Here is a 21939-nt window from a genome sequence, read left to right as displayed (position 1 = left end):
CTTTAGTCTTGACCACAGCAAGACAACAACTCAGCGAGGATTTAATGGCTGCCCCCTGGGAAAGGCATGCCAGCAGATACTGATTCAATTATATTGGACACTGCTGTGAAACATCTTGCAGACAAAACTGAGATGAATTACTGTACTTAAGGCAGTTTACGTCACTTACTCATTGCTCAGATGCATTACTGTGAATCTGTTCCCTGGCAGTTTTCCCAGTTAACTGGGCATGGCAATTATTAGGGTACTATGAAACACTTGCTTTCCTGCCTGCTCCAGCCAGAAGATTACCTTCAATTGCTGCCTTTGTCTGCTTTCCGATGATGGTTGAAATATTTGTGTTTTATGATGTACTCACTTGATGGCTTAGACGGTTAAGTGTTCAGCAGGACAAATATCTGTAACAGCACAGCTAAGGATGCAGTGGCACCATATGAACTTTCCATTTTGAATGACTCTGGTGTGGAGTGCTGTGAAGAAGGTTTTGGTCCTCTCAGATTGCACCACTCAGTGTTTGATCAATGCAGGTCTTTAATCTCTTCTGCTATGCCAGTAGGCCAGTGTTGTTTGCAGCTTTGCTTCAGCCTCTGTCTATCTAATGGTTTATCATCTTTTCTATTTTCAGTTCCATCCATGGGCTAGGCTAGAAACCCAACTACATGCAACCATGCATTTATGCATCACTAGCTCTGAGCACAGGCAAAGATTGTGGCTGCCTTTGAAGGATCCCACCTGAAGAGGGCTTTCCTGAGCTGGGAATGGAGAGGAGAGTGGGAAAGAGTGGTCTTGTCCTGCTCCAATCAGCTGTGTATGGTGGCAGGGCTGGCCAGCCAAGGAGACTGATCCAGCACCCCAGAAGTGGGGGAAGAACCACAGACCTGACATTTGGGAGCAAAGCAAGCTCTCACCTGCTGTTCAGTGAAGCAGGACTCTGTGCATATCCTTTTTAGATTAAATTACTCCTATAAACCACTTGATTTATGGTTTGTTATTTCTTACCTGAATCAAAACTACTTTATGAAGCCTCAGATGGTGGCTTAGTGACTTGAAAAAGGGAAACACCAATATGACAACAATCATGAAATGAAAACTTTGCCAGAAGGAACAATCCTGCACCAGTGTTTTGAGCAAAATGCTCAATCTAAGAAGTACAATTAACAGAGCAATTGATTTTATGTCTCAAAAGCATGAAGGCAGAACAAAATAAAATGCCTGGGAAAGCAAGGCAAAGAAAAGTAATCATTCAGGTTCCTGCCTTCTCTGTGCTCTTGTGTATAATGCTGCATCAAAGGCAAGACACTAGACTAAGTCCAAGATCCTTTAACTCTTTTATGGTATTATTTTTGTGACAAAAATTCAGGTCTGAGACTGTGGTGGTGCTTCAGGTATCTATGTAACATGCATTCCAGCTACATCCTTGTGATTTGTACATGAGTCTTAAGAAGAAATGGGGCTCTGTTCTCTCCACATGTGTAGTTAATGGTACGGTAAACTCATGGTAACGTAAGTAGTGTGCTATTGCTAGATGGGCAGCAGCAGCTTCACCTGACAAAAACTCATGGACTAGGTTGTCTCTAGCTTTGGTTAAAGTGTCTCATCAAAGGAATCCTGGCACAATCATGCCAATACCACCACAGGAAGCATTGGGAAAGTGTAAGTTGGAGAAAAAAGTAAGGTATAGAATGTTTTTTACCTGACCAATTTGGAAGGACCTACTGCATAATCCATTGCAGTAAATGCTTTTGCATCAACTCCTCTCTGACCTTTTCTGCCACCTTTTTAAAAGCTTCAAGATGCTGAGCCAGAACTGCTTTCCACTTGTACTGTACCCTCCAATCTCTGCTTTGCTCTGCTTTCCCATTTCCATTTGACACAGCTGTGATGCAAAGGGAAGGGTATCTTGATTTATTTGCCTCAAGAACAATCACTCTGATGATCGTTATCAAAGCAGATGTTCATCCTAGACCTCAACTGTCTGTCTTCTGCTTAATTTTATCTCATGCAGAGCCAGTATTACACAGATCTTCAGTGTTATGCTCATCTTCAGATGCACAGTTTCAGCAGACTGATTAAGATACATTTCCAAACTATTTTGCTACCCAAGTGTTGAAGCAATGGACTGAAAAGCAGCTTGTTTAATTTCCCAGTGAACCTACCAAGGACAGCTTGAATTTTTCAGTTCATAGTTCTCCTTTCTTCATTCATTCACTTTTGCTTTTCGTTTGGGAGAGATGATGATGGGAGCATTATAAATACCTGGCACACAGAGAATGGAATGAGTTTTGTTCAGAGGAGTTGAGGACATTGAAAGAGCGACAGTTAATAAAACAGAATTAGGCTCCACAAATACAGTTGTTTAATGAAGCTGTTTCCAAGCAAAAATTATATCCTCAGCATTTACTGCTACTGAGTGGAGGAAAGAAGAGCTTGTACAGAACAATGGCTCATGCAGTATATTTAATACCTAGGAAAAAATAGGAGTCTGTATTAAGACATGTTACAGGATAATATCTCACTGATGATTAGTGGCTGTTACTGTAATACAGATCAAGAGTCTGAACTCATGTTTGAGAAATGACAGTGATTCAATTTTCTGACAGATAATTCAATTTAAGATGTCCTCATTTTTAAGACCTGACTACTAACGTAGTTCAATTAATGTCTGGTGCTTTTTAGATTATGTATGTGGATGAGTTGTCCACAGGCGACTTTATTATTCTCTTCAGTGGAATAAAGATGAGAACCTCAAACCTCATGAATTCCCAATTACAAGACATTTAGGTTTTCTCTTTCTAAACTGGAACACAGAAGGGTGTTTAGGCACTCCTGCTGTTGGTAATGGTTATGCCAGGCAGTCACAGAGCAGAAATCGTCTCATCTGACATTAACTTCTTACTGTGAGGGTGACTCAGCACTAGCACAGTTTGCCCAGAGAGGTTGTGGAGTCCCTGTCCTTGGAGGTGTTCAAAACCCAAGATATGGGCCTAGGCAACTGATTCTAGGTGGTCCTCTTTGAACATAGGGATTGAACATGATGATTTCCAGAGGTTCTTTCCAACCTCAACCACTCTTTGATTCATCAACAAAGATGACCGACGGCAGCTACAAATTAACAGGAGGCCCTGCTCCTTCAAGGAGCAAGACCCAAAAGAACAGAGGTCTGTAATCGCTCTTCTGCCACATAAACGCCTCCATCCTTCTGAAGGAAATTCCTTTATCTATGCAAATCAGCCCCTCCTTTCATCTTCCTTAATCATATGGGGCTAGACTCACACACTGGTCCAAAGGAAAACACCTCCTTCAGGCGCAGTAAAATGCACAGTGTATTAAGTACAATTTTAAATGGCTCTATTTTACTAACTATATTCTTTTTACTTATGCTGGCTATTTAAGGGGAATTAATATTAATAGGGTCACAGATTCTGTTTCCACAGCAGGGTCATTTAGTGTATAAAACCAGTTGCATCTGGGAGGATACTTGGTAACCCTTCATTCCCACCACAGATATCTGGAGTTTTACCACTAGATAGCAGTATGTAGCAATGAATGTTGTTTCCGCAGATGGTTTGAAATAGCTGGGTAGCTAAACACAACATATTCACCCAGACTCGGGGAGCAGACAAGGAAGAAAAGGCAGAAGGAGAAATCAGAGAAAACACTTCCTTATTCTTTTTAAATCTCAGCTGCTGGTCTCCTGTCACAATTTTTGATTCATAAATGTTGAATTACCTGCATCTGTGGAAAAAACAAGTACTCTCAAAAGCAATCCACAAGAAGAAGGTAAAATAAGGACTCCTTTGTTCTTTGCTAGATGAGTGTGCACAGAGGTATAGAAGACTTTTCAGGGCACCTCAGCACTTGCCCCAAAGGACACAGGAGAGTTAACGCTAGATACTGTTCCCTACAACAGCTTAGTGAAGGAAAGGGTCAACCCTGGCAGTAGGAGAAGCTGCAAAGGCTGGTGGTGGTGGTGATGGCCTTGCAGGCTGTGGCCATTGCCAACATTGCACTGTTACACCATCACACCCTTACATCTGCTGTATTCTTGCTTTGCTGTTTCGTCTATGATAATCCATTAAAACCAAGTCCCTGGTTGAGATAATGAAGGGTGTTTTTTTTAGAGAACTACAGTGATTTGCAGCAGATGTGCATCTGTCTTAATTTACAGGTGATTAATTGATCTCACCTTGGCTAGGGACCAGGGTAGATTGATTGGTCGAATTTATTTGTGTAGTGAAAAATGAGCAGGGATTTGAATTCAAAACTAAGCCAGTCCAGCAAGAGTTCTCAGACAAGGTAACAACTGGTAAACACCAGGACTGGTGAGCTGACAAGCAGGTCTTAAATATAAGGAGAATGAGAGAAAATGTGGTGCCTGTAAGCTGATTATATGTTTTTCTTTACAGAGGAAAAAAGAAATCTTCTATTTTTATTCTAAGTAATGCTCACAGGAAAAAAATGAGAATGGTGCATGCTTCTGAGGATAAACACATACAATACCTTGATGTTGACTTACGAAATGTAATGTTAACATATTTATTCTTATAATCTGTTCTCCTCTTCAGAAGAAAAGCTGTTCCCACGTCCTTCCAGACACCCCAGTGACTGCAGCACGTTCCTGTTCCTGTCTCTCCCTGTCATCACGGCTGTTCCTGGCAGCCCATGAAGCAGCAAGACTGGATGTGACACAGATCTTGTGTTGCAGTTTTACATCTCCTGCTTGTCTGTCAGTGTGTCTTCAGATACTTATCACTGTAAGATGTCAGAGTGAATAATCCTGCTAGCTTACTGCACACATGAGTGCACTGGTGGTATTTTTTTCCTTGCCACAGTGAGATTGTTATGTTCCTCATATTGAGACTGTGTGCATACAATAGCTCTTTACTAACAAATATATTACTCCATTCTGTTTAATAAGATTTTGAATTATGGCTCTAGGAAACATTTTCTTCTTCTATCTCCCCTCACATAAAGTGAACAAGCTTTGGTGGAAAAGATGCGTTTTTTTTTAGCACTTACAGCAGGTACTGCAGGACATATCCCAATGTGGATTATATTGTTATTTTCTCTAAGTATCTGGAAACCTGGCAGTGAAATTAGTATTTTTGTCAATGGAGATTTTGAAGACTTTTTGAAGGAGCGGACCACTGATCTGCTCTGAGCTGGACTTAGAACCACATCAGAGTTTATGCTCTGTATCTCTGCAAGAACATGTCAAAGCTGTTGCTAGGTGCTGTCTTAGAAGATTGATCTCAGTGCTCTCATCCTGGCAGGATCTTGGCAAGTCATCCTGTAAAAGTCTTCCTGTGGGCGCTTGCTGTTTGCAGGGTGACGAAGGACAAAATAGCTGCTTCCCAAAAGGCACAGTAAGGGTGACTGTTGAGGACTCCAGCTTGCAGTAGATGTTGCTCAGGAGTGGGCAACATAGATCCTCTTACCCTGAGGGCCAGCAAAACTTGTGTACTGCAAAAGTTGCCTTCTGTTTAAAGGAGGAAGGTGGTAGAGGTTGGAGGGAGAAGATGTAAGTGTCCATACATAGGCCCTATTTGCTCTCTTTGTGTGACAGATAGGATCCCCCATGGTGGGAAGCCCTGATTAATCTTCCTTTTCTTGCATAGCTCTGAGTTTACTGCCACAGGGAGGCACAGATTGTTCACAGTTCTTAGAGATATCGTCCCATATTATTTGCAAACTCAAGGAGACATCTTGGTACTGCTTAGACTTTTACGTTCTTACTGCTTACTAAGACCTGGGATTTTGTGCCCATATCTGTATAGCTTATGCTTTAATGTCTGTGTGAGGTACAACTCACCAGTGGGGCTGGTGTGAATCAAAGTGGTTGCAAACTCTCTTCTGTCAGCAGAAGAGGGATTGCAGATTTGATGAAGAGGCTTTGAGAAGAAATATTACTCATGGATTATTTCTATGAGATAGATTGCCATCCTGCACCATGGAGAAATGACACCTGTTTGCTATAGGCTGCATTAACTGCACTGACTCAGCTATGTTAAAAACTGGGGATACAGTGCAGGGACTCACCCAGTTGCTACCAGTCGTCACCTTCCTACCTGGGGAAGGGATTGACAGACCTGCTTAGCATGGCCAGATTCTTGGTAACTAGCATTTACTTATTTCACTTCATGTCCCTGCATGAAATATTTTTCAGCCTTATGTAGTTTATGCCTCTCAGTTATTGTCAATCTGAGATAAATCTGAAGTGCTGTTCCAAAGGTCATTTAATATCAAAGACATAAAATACACTTGTATTTGGAGAGCATAAGACAACTTCATGAATTCAGGTTACCTCTTCTCATGAACATCTGTCTTCTTAGATTGCTGCTGCCATGATGCCTCAAGGAAAAGGAATTTCCTTAATAAAGGAAACAAAACTGTGTTACCACTTTATGGAGAACACTTGCTGCTCTCAGCCCTACTATGGGTAAGCAAGTGTGTAGTTAGAATTTCCTCTAAACTCCTGTGCGGAAAACCCCTGCAGATTTAAATTTATGTCTTCTTTAATGTTTCTTTCTCTCTTTCATTCCTGAATCATCCCTATGGATTACAAGGGATTTGTTATAGCACTGATTCTAGAGCTTGACAGAAGTAGATGGTATTAATAGTCTCTCCTACGTCCCTAGATAAGACCAGGTTATCCAGCCCCCACAGCCATGCCCTGGGGTGCAGGTAGGCTTGTAAATGCTTCTGGCCATGGTAAGAAGCAGGGAACACCCAGCTGCAATAACTTAACAGTCATGGAGTTTGCTTCCCTTGTGTTTGTGTAGACAGTGTTCTAAAACTTTCAAACCAATCTTAATATATTTGAGCAGATTTACAAAAGGAAATGCCTCTTCAGCCAGACTTCTTCTATAGGCAAAGGAATGGACTTTGTCTCCAGCTGCCTTCATGAGCCCTTTTGTATCTGACTATCTGGTACACAAGATAAAGCATGAGTCTACATACTTCCTATATGGGAGGAGGTTATATGATCAAATACAGTGCCATTAACGCCAAAAGAAATAAGGGCTTACAGGCACTGTCTGTAAAGCAACAAAACCCACTTTATATCTAAGCCTCTGCCACACTGAAATCAACAGGCATTTATGTGTCAATGGGAGGAATACTGGAGTGTTTGAGCATAAATTGATTGCTTCTGGGTCTCAGGTCTCTGGAGCTGCCTTTTATTTAGAACACTGTGGATGCCAATTCCTCTGAAGCACAGGGCAAGTATTATCAGATATAGGAGGCTAGGTCAGGTGGACTAAAAGTTACATCCAATATTTTAGATGTTTTAGTTGGGGTTTCTAGGATTTTTAATAAACAGTAGTTATAACAGTGACTGTGATTTCTTAAGAATCAGACACCGGTGTTTAATTTGGGAATCAAATATGTATTTTTTTTAATGACGTTATCCTCAAGCAGATTTGTAGACTTTGTTTGATTGCTGACAGTCTGCATACAGTAGACATGGTAGTGAAGCCAATATGCTGGCTGGAATGCTATTTTAAGTAGTTCTATGTTTTTTTTCATGCTTCTTTTGATAAATGAAGCTATTGAGCAGAAAGGCAGTGAAAAACTTGGGTACCCAAAACAATGATTTGACTGTTTACTAGCTTTCAGCTAGAATATTAATGCAAGTTCATCACAGTTCACATGATATGGAAGAAATCAATGAGGAAAAAATACAGTCATTGTTATTGGCTATTTAGGTGGGTTTTGTGCAGATATGATCCCATCTACATCTTCTGCCTACTTTCAGGGACAGTGTAACTGCAAAGGTATCTAAGTTCATATATATCCTATCCTGTTCTGGTTACTTTAGACACTCTTTAGAAAGTCTCTTTCATGGAGAAAACCAGTCAAACCAAACCCAAACCCCACTAATGGAAGAGGATGGATTGAGGAGCAAATGCCTCAGCAACTTAAATTACAGACACAATTTTCCATCCAAATGTAGAATTGCTGGAAGCCCCCATGTGAAAGAACATTTCAAAATGACACTCACAAAAAGATTGGTTGATTTATTTCTTAAGGGATCTTTTCTAGTTATTATCAAAGGCTTTTAAGTCTTCTAGGCTGTGCTCAAGGAAAAGCTGTGAAAAGCTGAATTGTGAATTGTCTGCTGCATGTACCAGAAAGAGCAAGCCCTGCACTCTTGACTGATGCTTTCTGTTCCTGTAGAGGCAGGAGGGAGATCAGTGGTTGGTTATTTAGTCCTCATCTAAGAGATTTCTCAGTACAACTCTGATAAGGTCAGCAGTTGTTGTTTTTCTCAGAGGTAGGGGCAGGATGGATGCATGATAATGACTTATCTGCCAGCTGCTGAACAGATATAGTTTGGACACATAGAGCTGGGGCAAGCGAGTGTTTGAAGAGCACAGGATGTGCTGCAGAAAGAAGCTACACTACAGGCATGTCTACACCAGCTTTGGAAAATAGCCTGAGAGTGCTCTGCCAGAACGGACATTGTTGCTCTGACTGCAAGTCATACATCCCCATTAGCTTTACCTCAGTCAATCCCCAATGTATTCTACCCTTCGTTGAGGCTTGCTGCTTCCTCCTAAGTGCAGCTCCACATCTCCTGGGTTGAGGTAGCTTGTTGTGGAGAGAAGAGCATCGATCCCCAGGATTTCATCCCAGTCTAAGCTGAACTTTCCCCATCAGGTGTGTTACTCCTGCCCTGCCAGTAGCACACAGGCAGTTGTAAGATGAGGTTAGTAGAGGAAAGGAGTTCTCTAAAAATCAATACCTTTGCAAATGATGGGGTGTGTGTATCTGCCCAAGTGGAAAGCAGGAGTGCAGCAGCCTCACTAAACCAGGTGAGACTGCTTTGAAATGTCTCACTTGTTTGAAGTGGATGGAGGAAATGCCTGCAAAGCATTGATGCCTCTTCTGGCATGGACAGAGGAGGAGTTGTGCACAACAACATGCCTGTCACCCCAATACATAACCCTGGTGCGAGGAAGGTAAGGCTTGTGTCTGCAGGACAGAAATGTAAGGTGAGACAGATGACTTATCTGAGATCCTGCTTTTTCAATGCTTAACTTACTGCATCAGTCTCTAAAGCTGATGGGGAGAAGAAAATGGCTTAGGGAGCCTGGGAGCTGGCTGCTAGCCAGGAGGAGAGCCCTTGAATAAATAAAATATGCTTATATTATAGCTTCAGCTTCTGGTTAAACACTGACCAGATGGTTCTAACTGCTGGCCTATAAGCCCCTTCCCACAACAAAATCCACTGCACATGGGAATACTTGTTTGTGAAAGGGAGGGAATTTACAAGTCCTGTGGTGCTCTGAACTGATGGAAAACATAGGAGATGGGGTATTAAATCTCAGCTGTGGCAGCATTTCACCCGCAGTGCTGCTGCCACTGAACCATGAGTGAAATGATGTGCTCCACCTGGTACCAGCAAGTAACCAGCCACTAGTCATATTCACCTCATATACACTTCTATTTGAATTCCCAGCGTCTGTGCTGTCACCTTATTCTCTGTAGCCTGACAAGGAGTTAAATTGCTTCACATTGTAAAATGAGGCAAGGCATCATACCCAAATTTAACATGGCATTCTTGCTTTAAGGTCTCAAGGTGGACTTGCGTTCCTGGGGGAGACATACTCCATAAGTGCTTCTGGAAATCTTTTCTCAGCTGTAGGGCTGTGGATCAGTCTTTGAATGTGCTTCCCTCAGGTAAAGAAGCAGCAACTCTCAGAGGGTTGCTTTACATCTGTACTGATGTTTTTAGGAGCTTTATTTCCATACTTCTCAAAGTGGGGCAGTGCAGACTTGAATCTGTGCCTCCCTCCATCCCACCCAGGAAATCCTCATTCCTGAGTTGCTTATCACACAGAACAGAGCTTTGCAAAACCTATAAGCCAGCTGCCCATGTGAGCATCAAAGAGAGATTAAATGCTGTCAAGAAGATGAGAATCTTCTACCTGAAATGATGTATCTATCCTTTATGATGGCATTTAATCTCTCTTTGTCCCTCATAAAAGGAAGAATAAGAAGTTTTCAGTTGCTAAAGCTTTAACAAGCAGGTCTAGTGAGAAAAGAGGTAGATTCCAGAGTCACAGCTCTGGAATCAAACACTCCCACGGCGTGCCGTAATTTGCTTGGTGGGGCAAAACTCAGCAAAGATCCTTGAGAATGGGAAAGGAGATAGCAGGAAACCTAAATGATAGCTGTCTCACTTGTGTGTCTCTGCTTGTGCTGCAACAAGATGGAAAGAGTTATCGGGTTTGAAGGGAAATGAAAGAGTGGCAATTTTATTTAAGAGTATCAGGTTTTCAGTGGTCTGTACTAATGGATAATGTGAAGGGTTGAAGTCCTAATTTCAAGGAGTATTTTTTACTTCACTGGGGCCTAAATGTCACCCCAACACTCAAGAAAACTAGAGAATTCCTTTGTTGCAAAGACACTGCCCTCTTTCAATACATTTTAAATAAAGCAGCTGTGGGGTTTTCCTTGGTGCTAAAGGTCTGTATAGCCCTGATCTTCCTTGAGTCTTGTTCCAAAAAAGAAATTAAGGGAAAGTTTAAATCCTTCCAATTTCAAACAATTTTCTTCATCAACTTAAAACTTAAGCTTTAAGAGGGATGGGAGAAATAGAGAAGACAGAGAACTCTGAGCATCCTCAGAGATAATTCCATAGGATGCATTCATCAAAAGGAAAAAAATAGTCTTATGACTGAGACTGGAATAGAATTTGCCCTTTTCTCTTTTATAAACTGAAAACATCTTATGAATTCTATAGTGCAGTAAGGACTGGATATTCTTTGCAAGAGCTGGGTTAAACTTCAAAACCAGGCTGGATTGTGAATACAACTAAAACACCCTATTTCAGGTTTAATAGGATTCATTGCTTGCTTCAACATTTCTTTCTGGCCTGAATTCATTTTGAGAAAATGCAGTCTGAACCTGGTGATAACAGGAGGATATAAATCTATTTTAATTAAAAATAGAATCACAATTCCCTAAAGCAAGACAATAAACTATTCTCTTGCACTGAAAATAAGCTGACCAGATTTCTGGATGGCAAATCTAGGGTATTGTGGAGCAGGTGCTGTGATGTCTTATCAGAGATTGGAGGAAGAATGTTACACTGACAAGATAAAAAGGTTTATTATGGCTTTACATACAAGTAAGTAGTAATAGCTGAACACAGCATGGCTATATGGCAAATAATTACACGTCTCAGATTCTAAAATGTAAGGGGAATACTAAGAATTCCCAGTTTCCACAGACATCTATCTGAACAGCATGAGGGACATAGCTCATTTAGGGATCTACTAATATTAATGTACTTGATAAATACATCAAATAAAAATCACTGTGAAAGCCACCCGTGGTGTTAGGTAATTTGGTGCTCTAGGAGTGTTGACAATGTCTCTCAAGCTAGAATGCCTTCAGTCTTAGAACTGTGTTAACCAGGAAAGGACATGGCCATTGCCAAGAGTGACTGTGCCAGACTCAATTTATTAACATTGATTTTTATGAATTATTCTTCTTACAACTTGAAAGTGTATCTGTCTGCACAGTGAGGATGTTTCTGTGGGGAATACTCTTTTCACAAATGAAGGTGTGTGCTGGTTTGGACTGGGATGGAGTTAATTTTCTTCAGAGTAGCTACTATGGGGCTACATTTTAAATTTGTGGTGGAAATAGTGTTGATAACAAAGGGATATTTCAGTTACTGCTGAGCAGTGCTTACACAGAGCCAAGGCCTTTTCTGCTCCTCACACCCCCCCGCCAGCAAGCAGGCTGGGGATGCACAAGGAGTTGGGAATGGATACAGTGGGACAGCTGACCCCAACTGACTCAAGGGGTATCCCATACCATATGGTGTCATGCTCAGCATGTAAAGCTGGAGGAAGAAGGGGATGGAGTGATGGCATTCATCTTCCCAAGTAACTGTTCCCCATGATGAAGCCCTGCTTTCCTGGACATGGTCTGACTATGGGAAGTAGGCAATAAAATTCCTTATTTTGCTTTGCTTGTGTGTACGGCTTTTGCTTTACCTATTAAACTGTCTTTATCTCAACACACAAGTTTTCTCACTTTTACTCTTCCAGTTCTCTCTCCCATCCTGCCACGGGGGCAATGAGTGAGTGGCTGTGTGGGGCTGAGTTGCCAGCTGGGGTTAAACCATGATGATGTGTATGGGAAATTAACAGGGAAAACTTGCCAATTCACATGTTGAATGGGTGAGTGTGTGCAGGGAGAACTGTTTAACATGCCTCCTGCCTATTTACTGCTTTCATTCCTAATGTTGCCACAACAGAACAAAGCAATCATGTGGTTTTGTTCTCCCCACTCTCAAACTGACAACTTCTATTGCAGCCACAGCCACTTCTTGGCTGTCTTCAGAAGCTGGTGGAAGTGGGAGTTCAGCTGCCTGAGGGTCATGTCTGTGTTTGCTCTGGATCCACTGAGTATTTCCACTCGTTGAAGTACTGCTGATGGGAAATCCCACCAAAGTCAATTGGATGCATGTGTTTAAAGTCCATCATGCAAAAATGCTCTTGCTTGGGATTGACGCTGATAAACGAAATGCATTAATTGCGCTACTGCTCAGTAACAGCAAACAAAAAATCCCTTTCTTCCATTCTTTGAGAACTGAATGACTTCTTTGTATGATGTTGTTGTCTCTTAAACAGGGTTTCTCCTGCAGCAGTCTGCATAAGCCATGCTGCCCAGGGTATGATGTGAATAAGAGAAACATGGGGAGGTGCAGGAGAGCTTGCTGGTGGCTTGCCAGACTGCAGAAGTGCTCTTAGCATCCCCTTGGAAGGAGGTGGAAAAAAAGGCCTGGCAAAGGAAAAGATGGTGCCTGAAATAAGCAGGGCAAGAGATCTAGCTTTGGGAAAAGAAAGATGGGGTAGTGGGGCAAAGAGTGAAGAAGAGAACTAAAGAAGGTGGAGGCAAATTGCTGTGGAGGAAAGAATCACTGATGTGGGCTGGAAGATGACTTGGCAAGAGCATGACTCAGAATAAGACTGAAGGAAGGGTGAGACAGGAATGAAGGGAGTCTGTGTAAGACTTTTGAAGAGGGCTTCAGTTTGACACTGCCTGAGGTGTGCTCCTTGGTGCAGAAGAAAGCAGACCTTTGACTTGAGGGACAGGTCACAGAGGGGCAGACTGAGAAGAACAGCAAAACAAAGTAACTTGCTTCAGGCCATACAAGAACTGAGTGACAGCTGAATATCTCAGATGTTTACAAATATGCATGCTCTGCTTCTCCCCTCTGTAGGGGTAGTGGGAGATTTTGATTCTATCAATAACACTCTGTTTCCTTGGCAGAAAAGGGATGACTAGAAAGTCAGGGAGCAGATGGAGGCTTTTTTTAATCCTTGATGGTTCTGAGCTGGTAGGAATTTGTGGCTGGATCTAAAATTAGCTCCAAGGAAGCCTGAAGGGGAAACACAGTTCTTGTGAGCTGCAGTTTCTCTGTGATTTCTTTTTCTTTGTTTTGTTTTAATTTATAAAACATGAGGGAAAAGAAAATGCATTATGGAAACATGGATCTAGAGTCATCACATTCTAAGGGACTAAAGAACAGAAATTTTTGCAGTCTGTTTCTGTGAAACATTTGTTTTTGCCTCCATCTATGCCAGGTGCCTGAGATAAGGAAGAAGATGAGTCTTCACAGCAACAGGGAGCAGAGCTGATGTATGTGTGAGCAAGTGAAGAGGTAGGGGAGGGGGACAGGGTAGGCAGGAAGACTGCAAAGACACATTTGATGTTTGCCTGGTCCAGGCCATAGTGAATCCTCAGAGGCTATTCAACATCTGGCTGATGTCCACAAGAAAGTTTCTCCAGAGATCCTGGACATCTGAGTCACCATCAGGTACATGAGAAGGGCAGTGCTGGTCCCATACAAGGAAGTGCCAGTAAAGGCATCTTCTCCTCCACAAACCAGGCACACAGGGGTTGCAGACTCACTTCCTCCACAGCCTGGCACGTTTCTGAGTTTAAGCCTGTCTTGTTGGACAGGTGATTATCAGAAGTGGTTTCCTTCTCTCCTAAATTTTATTTTTAAAGAAGCCTTTCCCTTTCTTAATCTTGGGTTTTATCCCTCTCATACATTGCTTAACACAATGGTAATGCTAACATAACCTGCTCTTCTTTGCTTTCCTCAGTGTTTGGCACTCTGAGCTAGCCATAAATTATACGTATTTTCCCTTTTCTGTCAGATCAGTGCAAGGGCCTGCAAGTCTTGAGAAATTTCCTCTAAATTGCTTATGCAGTCGTTTCACAAATCAAGGTACAGAGCAAGTGAAGAAGTCCTTCGTGATGCTTATGATCTCATGAGTTCAGTAAGCAGAACAGGACTGTTTCAAGTCTCACTTTTGGAAAAGGAAAAGAGATGAGGAAGCTTAAGGTGGCAGAGCTACAGTCAGTCATTCAACAGCTAGAATAACATTCTCCATCTTGCAACTAGTGTGCTGTGTTCAAAGCAGGATTAACCTGTCTGTAAAATCCTTATTGCAAGCCAAACCCAATTAGTGGAGAGGAGACTAACAGTTTAATGGAGAACTGCTGTGGTGCACAGGGATCTGTGTACTGTCCGCACTTCAGCTGTTGCAACTTAAACTTTGCAAGGTTTATCTTTAACAAACCAGATTTGAAGGAGCTTCATGTTACTCAGTTTTATGAGGATCAGTTGCTGGATTACAGGTTGAGTTTGGCTTTTCTAATTTTGAAAAAATTGAGCTTTTCATTAGTTTTTCATTCTAAATCATACTATTGCCAGGCTCATTCAAACTTTGACCTTGTCTTACTTTGGAGCTTTGAACATTTACCAGACTCAAACGAAACAGTAACTCTCCAGGGTATAAGCATGATGCCCTCAAAATGGCAGCTCTGAAAAGAGCTAAAGCAAGAAGAGGATTGGGTGTCTTCCTGACTGTGACTTTTCATAGTTTGGTCTGGGTTGTCTTGCCTCCTGTGATGCTGAGCAACACGCATTTGTTTTTCTCTGCTGTGATATTGCTTTATTTTTCTCTGTGGTCCCTACCTCTGGAATAATTGGCTCATTGAGGTGACTGAATGCAGTGTTTATGATTGAAGTGACAGACTGTAAGTTTTGGGGAAAATAATAATAAAAAAAGATATACACATATGTATATATGTACACATGTTCTTTACGAAAGCCGGGCATGTCAGCGCCAGTAGACAGAGACTAGTGTCTGGGGTGAGTAAAAGAGGAATAAAAAGCTGTTTTAACTTGTATTGCACAGACTTGAATCATCCTATTTTCCTGGATCAGACCATTCAGAGCTAGAGTTTTTTTGTTTACAGAAATAAAAATTGTCTCAGAAAAATCCAAAATGGAAGCCAATCCATCCATTACTTTTTTATTAGATATGCTGTTTAAACCAGAGTTAATTTGATAGGCACAGTGGGACTCTCTTCTCTGTTGGTGATTGTAGACACTATCTGGCAGAGTAACAGTAACATTCCCTATTTCTTGACTCACATAATTTGGTTTTAATGCTAGAACACAAAATATCCTTTAAATCTTTTTAAGCTGTTTCCATTCTATTATAGTGAGTATCAATTTTATTCATGTTTTCTTGACAGTTTCCATTACTTCGATCCAATTTTTGAGATGCTTGTGCCCAGTATTCTTCAAGGTATTTGAGTGTTTAGCCTTCAGAGAGTTTGGTTCTTAGGCTTACTGGATAGCTTTTCTCTTCAGAATCACCCTTTTGAATTCAAAGGGACTAATCCAATGGTAATTTTTTAGCCTACATATCTACAAGGTGTGGTTCAGTTGTGTGATTCCTCTAATGTATTGGTCTACAAGGTATTGCTTAGTACTCATAAATGTTATATGTCCCTGTATGATTTCAATTAGTATTTATGTACTTGGAGAAGTGAGACTTTGATTTCCCTAAGTATAAAGAGATCCACATCTTTCAGGAGAACATCTTACGTAAGATTGCTGATATTCTCGTACGGGAATAGCATGAACCATTGGTTTTGAGAAGGTGATTAAGTAGGCACACTTTATTTGGCTACACTGCTTGGAACACATTTCCCTACAAAACTCTTCTGGAAGTTACCATTAGGAGTGTGTTTACATTCATTCCTACTCAGCATCACATTTAAATATAGATTTAATGAAAACCTGTCTAACCGATTTGTTGAACTGAGCCCACAGTCATTCAAAAGGTAGTAACAGGAGACAACATTTATTTTGGTCGGCCATCAAGCCCTTGTATTCCCTATGGTGCCAGGGAATACTTACTTGTCAACAAACTATTCCTCTTCTTGAGGGAAAGACACAATGTGGGCTTTAGGATCATCAGAAGCTTTTTCGCATCTCTTCACATCATCCCACCCTGTCAAGAGGTGGTGATGGTTCCACTTTTGATATCTCAAATCTCTTCTTTGTAGACACTCAATTAGGAATTTAATTAAAAAAGGAGACAAAAGGAAATCGCATGTCTTCCCTAGAGGAAGATTCCTAACACTGAGTGTGCAGCCACAGATCAGAAGGGAAAAGGAAGCAGTGAAGCATAGGAAGGCAGCAACTTGGGGAAGGACTGCCAGGACCTGTTCCATAATGTCAAGTGCTACTCAGCTCTGTGGCTCTCTGTCCTTGCACAATATTTGGGTTTTTGTTTGTTTTTCTTTTCTCAAGGAAGATGACTTTCCTCCAAACAAAGATGTTATTCAGGTTCCCCCTTTCCCCCCTTTTATGACAGAAGTAACTGTTCTGCTGTTCAAAATTGGAAAACTATTTGCAGGCATAAAAGGAGCTCTCATAAATGGAAAATTCCAGATAAACTGTTTAAAAGGGTTGCCCCTCCTTACTACTGAAACTGTTTTTCTGACTAAGTCTATATTTAATCCTGTCAGAGAAACTAACAATCTGGGGGGAAAAGTTGCAAGAGGGAAAATTGTACTGGTGGAGTCTGTTATATAGACTAGCTTGTAATGGGGACCCCAGCTGGCTCTAGTATCAACCTTTGAGGTTTGTAATTCAGTTAGTCTTTGATTATATTATGGGAAACAGCATTGAAAGTCTTTATGAAGTTGAAATAAACAACATCCACTGCTCTTCCCTCGTCCTCTATTCTCATCATCTGACTGTAGGAGTCTATCAGGTTGGTTAAACATGATTTTCCTCTTCATAAGTCCATGTCAGCCATACCCAATCACCTTCTTGTCCTTCATATGCTTGGAAAGGGTTTTCAAGAGGACTTGCCAAGCATGAAGGTGAGGTTGACCAGTCTGCAATTCCACAAATCCTTCTTACCCTACTCGAAGATAGGAGTGACCTTTGCTCTCTTCCAGTCCTTAGGAATCTCCCACAATCACCATTGCAATGATATCAGCCCTCAGCATGCATAAGTGAAACCTCATGAGTCAGTCCCCACAGACTTCTGTATGTCCATATCGTCTAAATGTTCTTTACATGATCCTTTCCCACCCAAGTTTTCTTTGCTCTGGACTTTCCTACTGGTCTCTGGGCATGGGATTTCTGAAGGCTGATCTTATCAGTAAAGATGGAGATGAAAAAGGCAGTGAGTATCTCTGCTATATCCTTTGTCATCAGCTTTCCCTCTCCTTTCAGCACTGGGTCTGTGCTGCTGTGGAATGCAGGTCCATGTACCTGTAGAAGACCTTACAGCCCCTCGCTGTATTCAGCTTCAGGTGGGCTTTGTCTTGCCTAACCTTGTCCCAGCATGCTCAGACAGTCTCTATATTCCTCCTGAGGCTTCTGACCCTGATCCTACCTTGGTCTACTGTGCAGGCCTTTTAGTGCTCTTGCTTTAGCATGGGTAAAGACATCCTCTTTGAAAAGCATGGAGCACAGGGAATTCAATTTCAAAGAGAATAGATTTACTATCTGCAGCTTCCGTAATATAATAGGATATTTATAAATCACAATTTGGGGTTTGATTTATGGGAATTGACTGAAAAGATAAATGAACACAGTTTTTATGAGGTGAGCTGTTTTCTGCACGTTTGGGACAAATTTGTCTCTTAGAGTTTATGTGTCTTCCAGCAAAGATAAATTAAACCTGGCAATAAACTTTTCATACTCTACACTTACAGAGACAAAGCTGATCCTCTTGCCTTCTTGTATTACAGCAATCTTCCTTCAATTTATTCAAAACAATCTTCAGCATCAAGTAGCATTAAAATGTGTCTGGCTATTGTTAATAATAAACCCTGAGTCAGCTGTAGAGAAGCAGATTTCAAAATCAATGAGGCTAAGTGGAGTGGACAAGGGAAAAACAATCCACACAGCAGCTTTCTGACTTTACAAGCTGACTTGAGGAATAGAAGTCATAAATTTGTGGACAGATGAAAAGCAGGAATGGTGAAATGCCAAAAGCTTGATTGTGAAGCCTGTTTGAACCAACCAGCAGGCAGCCTTTTAAGGGGGAACTTAAGTTTACAAAAAACCTAAGACAAAAGATGTGAATTATTGTGACCAACTTCACTGTTTTCACTGTAATGGGCTGTTAAAACTTATGTAGTACTCAGCCAGTTTCAGAAATCGATAGCTGGGTTTCTGCTGGAGTTTTTTTGTCTAGCTCAGTGACTCAGATGCTGAGACACTGCATCTGTTTTCTAGATTGAAGAAGTCAACAAGGGTTACTTATAGCTTAACAGGTCATCTTGCTTTAAACATCAATAATAAAACGCTACCTACTTCTTTTTCTAAATCCCTTGCAGACTCCTTGAGTAAGTTTTAGCATGGTGCCAACTCAAACAAGAGCGTGCCTGATGGGGAAGTTATAGGAGGCTTGTATGTATGCCCTCCTTCTGGAGGTCTCCTTTTGAGTGCAAAGCCCTGTGAGATGGCATGGTCCTCACCAGAGCATCATTTTGTGGTTATTCAGCTGCCCTGTGATGGAACAATATATCTATAGCCAGAAGGGTGATGGGCCAACTGAGAATCTGTGAGTTAGGGTTTAAAGGGAGAACTGCAATGGGGAACATTCTGGGGGGTCTGCTACAGCCTCCTGATCAGGAAGACTGTGTGAAGGAAGCCCTCTATAAACAGACAGGAGCAGCCTCACACTCACAGGCTCTTGTCCTCATGGGGGGAGTTCAACCACCCTGATATCTGTTGAAGGGACCGTGCAGCCCGGCACAAGCAATCTAAGAGGTTCCTCGACTGTGTAGAAGACAACTTCCTTCTGCAAGTAATAGAGGAGCTGACAAGGAGAGGTGCCATGCTTGACCTCGTGCTCACCAAGAGGGAAGGGCTGGTTGGAAACTTGATGCTCCGGGGAAGCCTTGGTTGTAGCAATCATGAAACGGTTGAGTTCGAGATCCTCAGGGCAGTGAGAGGGCATGCAGCAAGCTCACTGCCCTGTACTCTAGCCTTTCACCAACTCTTCAGTGGTGATTGCCCAGGTAAAAGAAAAGGGGCATGGAACCTTATCATACAGTCTACCTAGAGGTCTGACTGTAAACATGCAAAGACACACTTGCATCATACAGTCTTGGTGGTGCAGCAGAATTGGATTTTGAAGACATTAATACCAAATCACTGTGCTTTTAGGGACCCAGGTTAAGCAGTTTGTTAATGTTCTGCAGGATTTCAACATTTTTTAGGAATCCACAACTGTTCTGAGTTTACTGTTTTCTGATGAAATTTCCCAAAAAGCAATTTGTGACGTGCATTTTGCTGTGAACATAAGGTCTTTGCTTTGCAATATCATGTGTTATGTATAAATACTGACAATACCTATTACAGAGAATAGGCTGGCCTTTCATTGGCTTGACAAGAGCTTTAACATGGAGGAAATATTTCTTCAAACCAGTTCTGGCACATGTAATAAGAATCCATTTAAAATATGGACCACAGATCTAACTTTGGTTAAAAGCTTGCCAGGCGCAACGCAATAGTAATCTATTTGATTGCTGTGTAAAATGTTGGTTGTCAGAAAATACAAGAGCCATCCCTAGACTATATAAGAACATGCAGCTAAAGGCAGTGCTCAGAGTGTTGGAGGAGGAAGCTCAGAAGATGTGTGTTTTATCTTTGGCACTTTCATCAATTTGCTCTTTGATCCCAGGCAGGCTGTTTATGCCACAGTGTTCACACAAATCCTCAAAACTGCATTTAAATAACTAAATAAGCAGTCTGATTTAGAGGCATCAATGCCTAATATAATAATCTTTTTCTGAGTTGTAAGAGGTATTATGAGGTGTAATTAATGTATAGAAAGCGCTTCATGATCTTTTCTTTACCTATCTACATCTTTATCCAGATGTTTATGCCATGCTGATGAAAGATTCTAAGCTGAAACTACTGTATGTACAAAAAGATGATTGAGAAAGCCTAATAACATAATTATCCTTATCAATAGATTTTCTTGAGAGCCACTCTTTGTTGTCCTCCTTTGAAGACAGTGATGATGAGAAATTATTTTATTTGCATAATTTCTTTGCTGAATAATCTTTCTGTTTTATGAGGGTGAAGGTGATAAAATCCCATTACAGGAGACTGGAGCAAGTCTGATGCATTTGCACTTTATTGAGGAAAACAGATTTGTAGAAACTGAACAGTCTTTCTTTGAACAAATGTGCAGGATGCTCTTTCCTGTCTGTTCTTCCTCCTCATCCTCCTTCTCTGCCCTCTGTTCAGCCAAAGTGACCAAGTGAACTTTAGGACCAGCTAAAAACTTCTGACTGAAGGTCATGGCACAAAGAGGCTTAATGTCAGGTTTATCTTGGACAACCAGATAAGCCCTTTTGTTCTCAGAAGTGCTGTTGAGGCATGGAAGAGGGGAAAGATATGCCTCTGACCTGCCTACTCTTTGTGGCCATGGTGAAAGTTTGCCCAGACTTGTCCCTCCTGCAGACTATCATGCTTTGTCAGTCTTCTTTTTTACCTTTGATACAGAGGATTTCAGGTTGGCATATGTATTACCCTATGTAAGTAATTTGTCCGTAGACTTTCTCCTAGTGTCCATACAAGGCTTGTAGGAGATCATGCCCCAAACTCCTAGGACTTCACCAGCATTACACATTCAGACACTTAATAAAAACTAGAGAGTAGTGTTTAAAAGGGATAAAGTGCTGAGTGAAGAAAGGTGTTACATAAATGCGACTGTCTGCAAGGAGCGGCTGTAGCTTAGCCTGTCTCTGAGCTGTATCCGTCAGTCCTGGGCCAGGCTCAGGCTGTACAGCCTGGTGCTATGTAAAGGCTAAACAAAAGATACTTGTGACATGCTTTAGCCTATAATTGGATTAATAGATCTTCTTAAAAAGAAAGAAAGAAAGAAAATTAAAAATGATGACTTGTTACGAAAATTTCCAAGGACACTGAGGGAAGCAATGCACTTTATGCACTTTACACACTTAACAGCAACTAAAAATGCAAATAATTCCCAGACATGGGGCTAGTGGCTGGGGTTATAAACCCAGAGATGGTCCCTATGCACTAGAAGAAGGAGGCTATAGAACAGTCTGGGAGTACTTTTCTGTTTCCTTGACCTGGCTTCTGTGTCCTGGTCAAGGAAAACCAGCCTGCTTTCCAAGCTCACATCTTCTGTGTGTGTAGCTGTTGTAAGAAGGCAGCAACAGCTGAGCACTTATTTTTGCTCAGAGAGCTCACAGTGGAGAAAAAGTTACAATTCTCCAATTGCAGAAAAAGCTGCCTCTGTATTAAACAGTGGAAAACAAACAAAGTTGTGATCTCCAAATAACATTTTTTCCCTTCCCAGGTCATTAGAAGAGCTTCTGTCTGACCTTGATTTACTAAGACTTGCATTCTTGCTTCCCTTTCTCTCTCAGCAGGAATATCACCTTTCTGACTCATTCACTCAGTACTTATCTTACAGGAAAGTCAGATGGAAACAGGGCAGGTCTGGGGTCTGTTCCCTGGACTGCTTCAGGGTTTGGTTTTAATTCAATAATACAAAATGCGTTAACAATCTGGAAAGCACAGCTCTTCTCCCAGGAGAA

At 41.5% G+C, this 21939-nt stretch overlaps 1 protein-coding gene across 1 annotated transcript in view; it reads right to left on the bottom strand.

Moving 5' to 3' along the window:
- EVC2 (EvC ciliary complex subunit 2) overlaps positions 1-21939 on the bottom strand; it is a 437493-nt gene that overhangs the window by 110409 nt on the left and 305145 nt on the right. The window lies entirely within an intron of this gene.

This window comes from Pezoporus flaviventris, unplaced genomic scaffold (genome assembly GCF_033815535.1).
Source record: "Pezoporus flaviventris isolate CSIRO_AGI_PZ_B2104156 unplaced genomic scaffold, CSIRO_AGI_Pfla_v1 ptg000002l, whole genome shotgun sequence".
Taxonomy (NCBI): Eukaryota; Metazoa; Chordata; class Aves; order Psittaciformes; family Psittacidae; genus Pezoporus; species Pezoporus flaviventris.
This window is presented reverse-complemented; position numbering and strand designations above follow the sequence as displayed.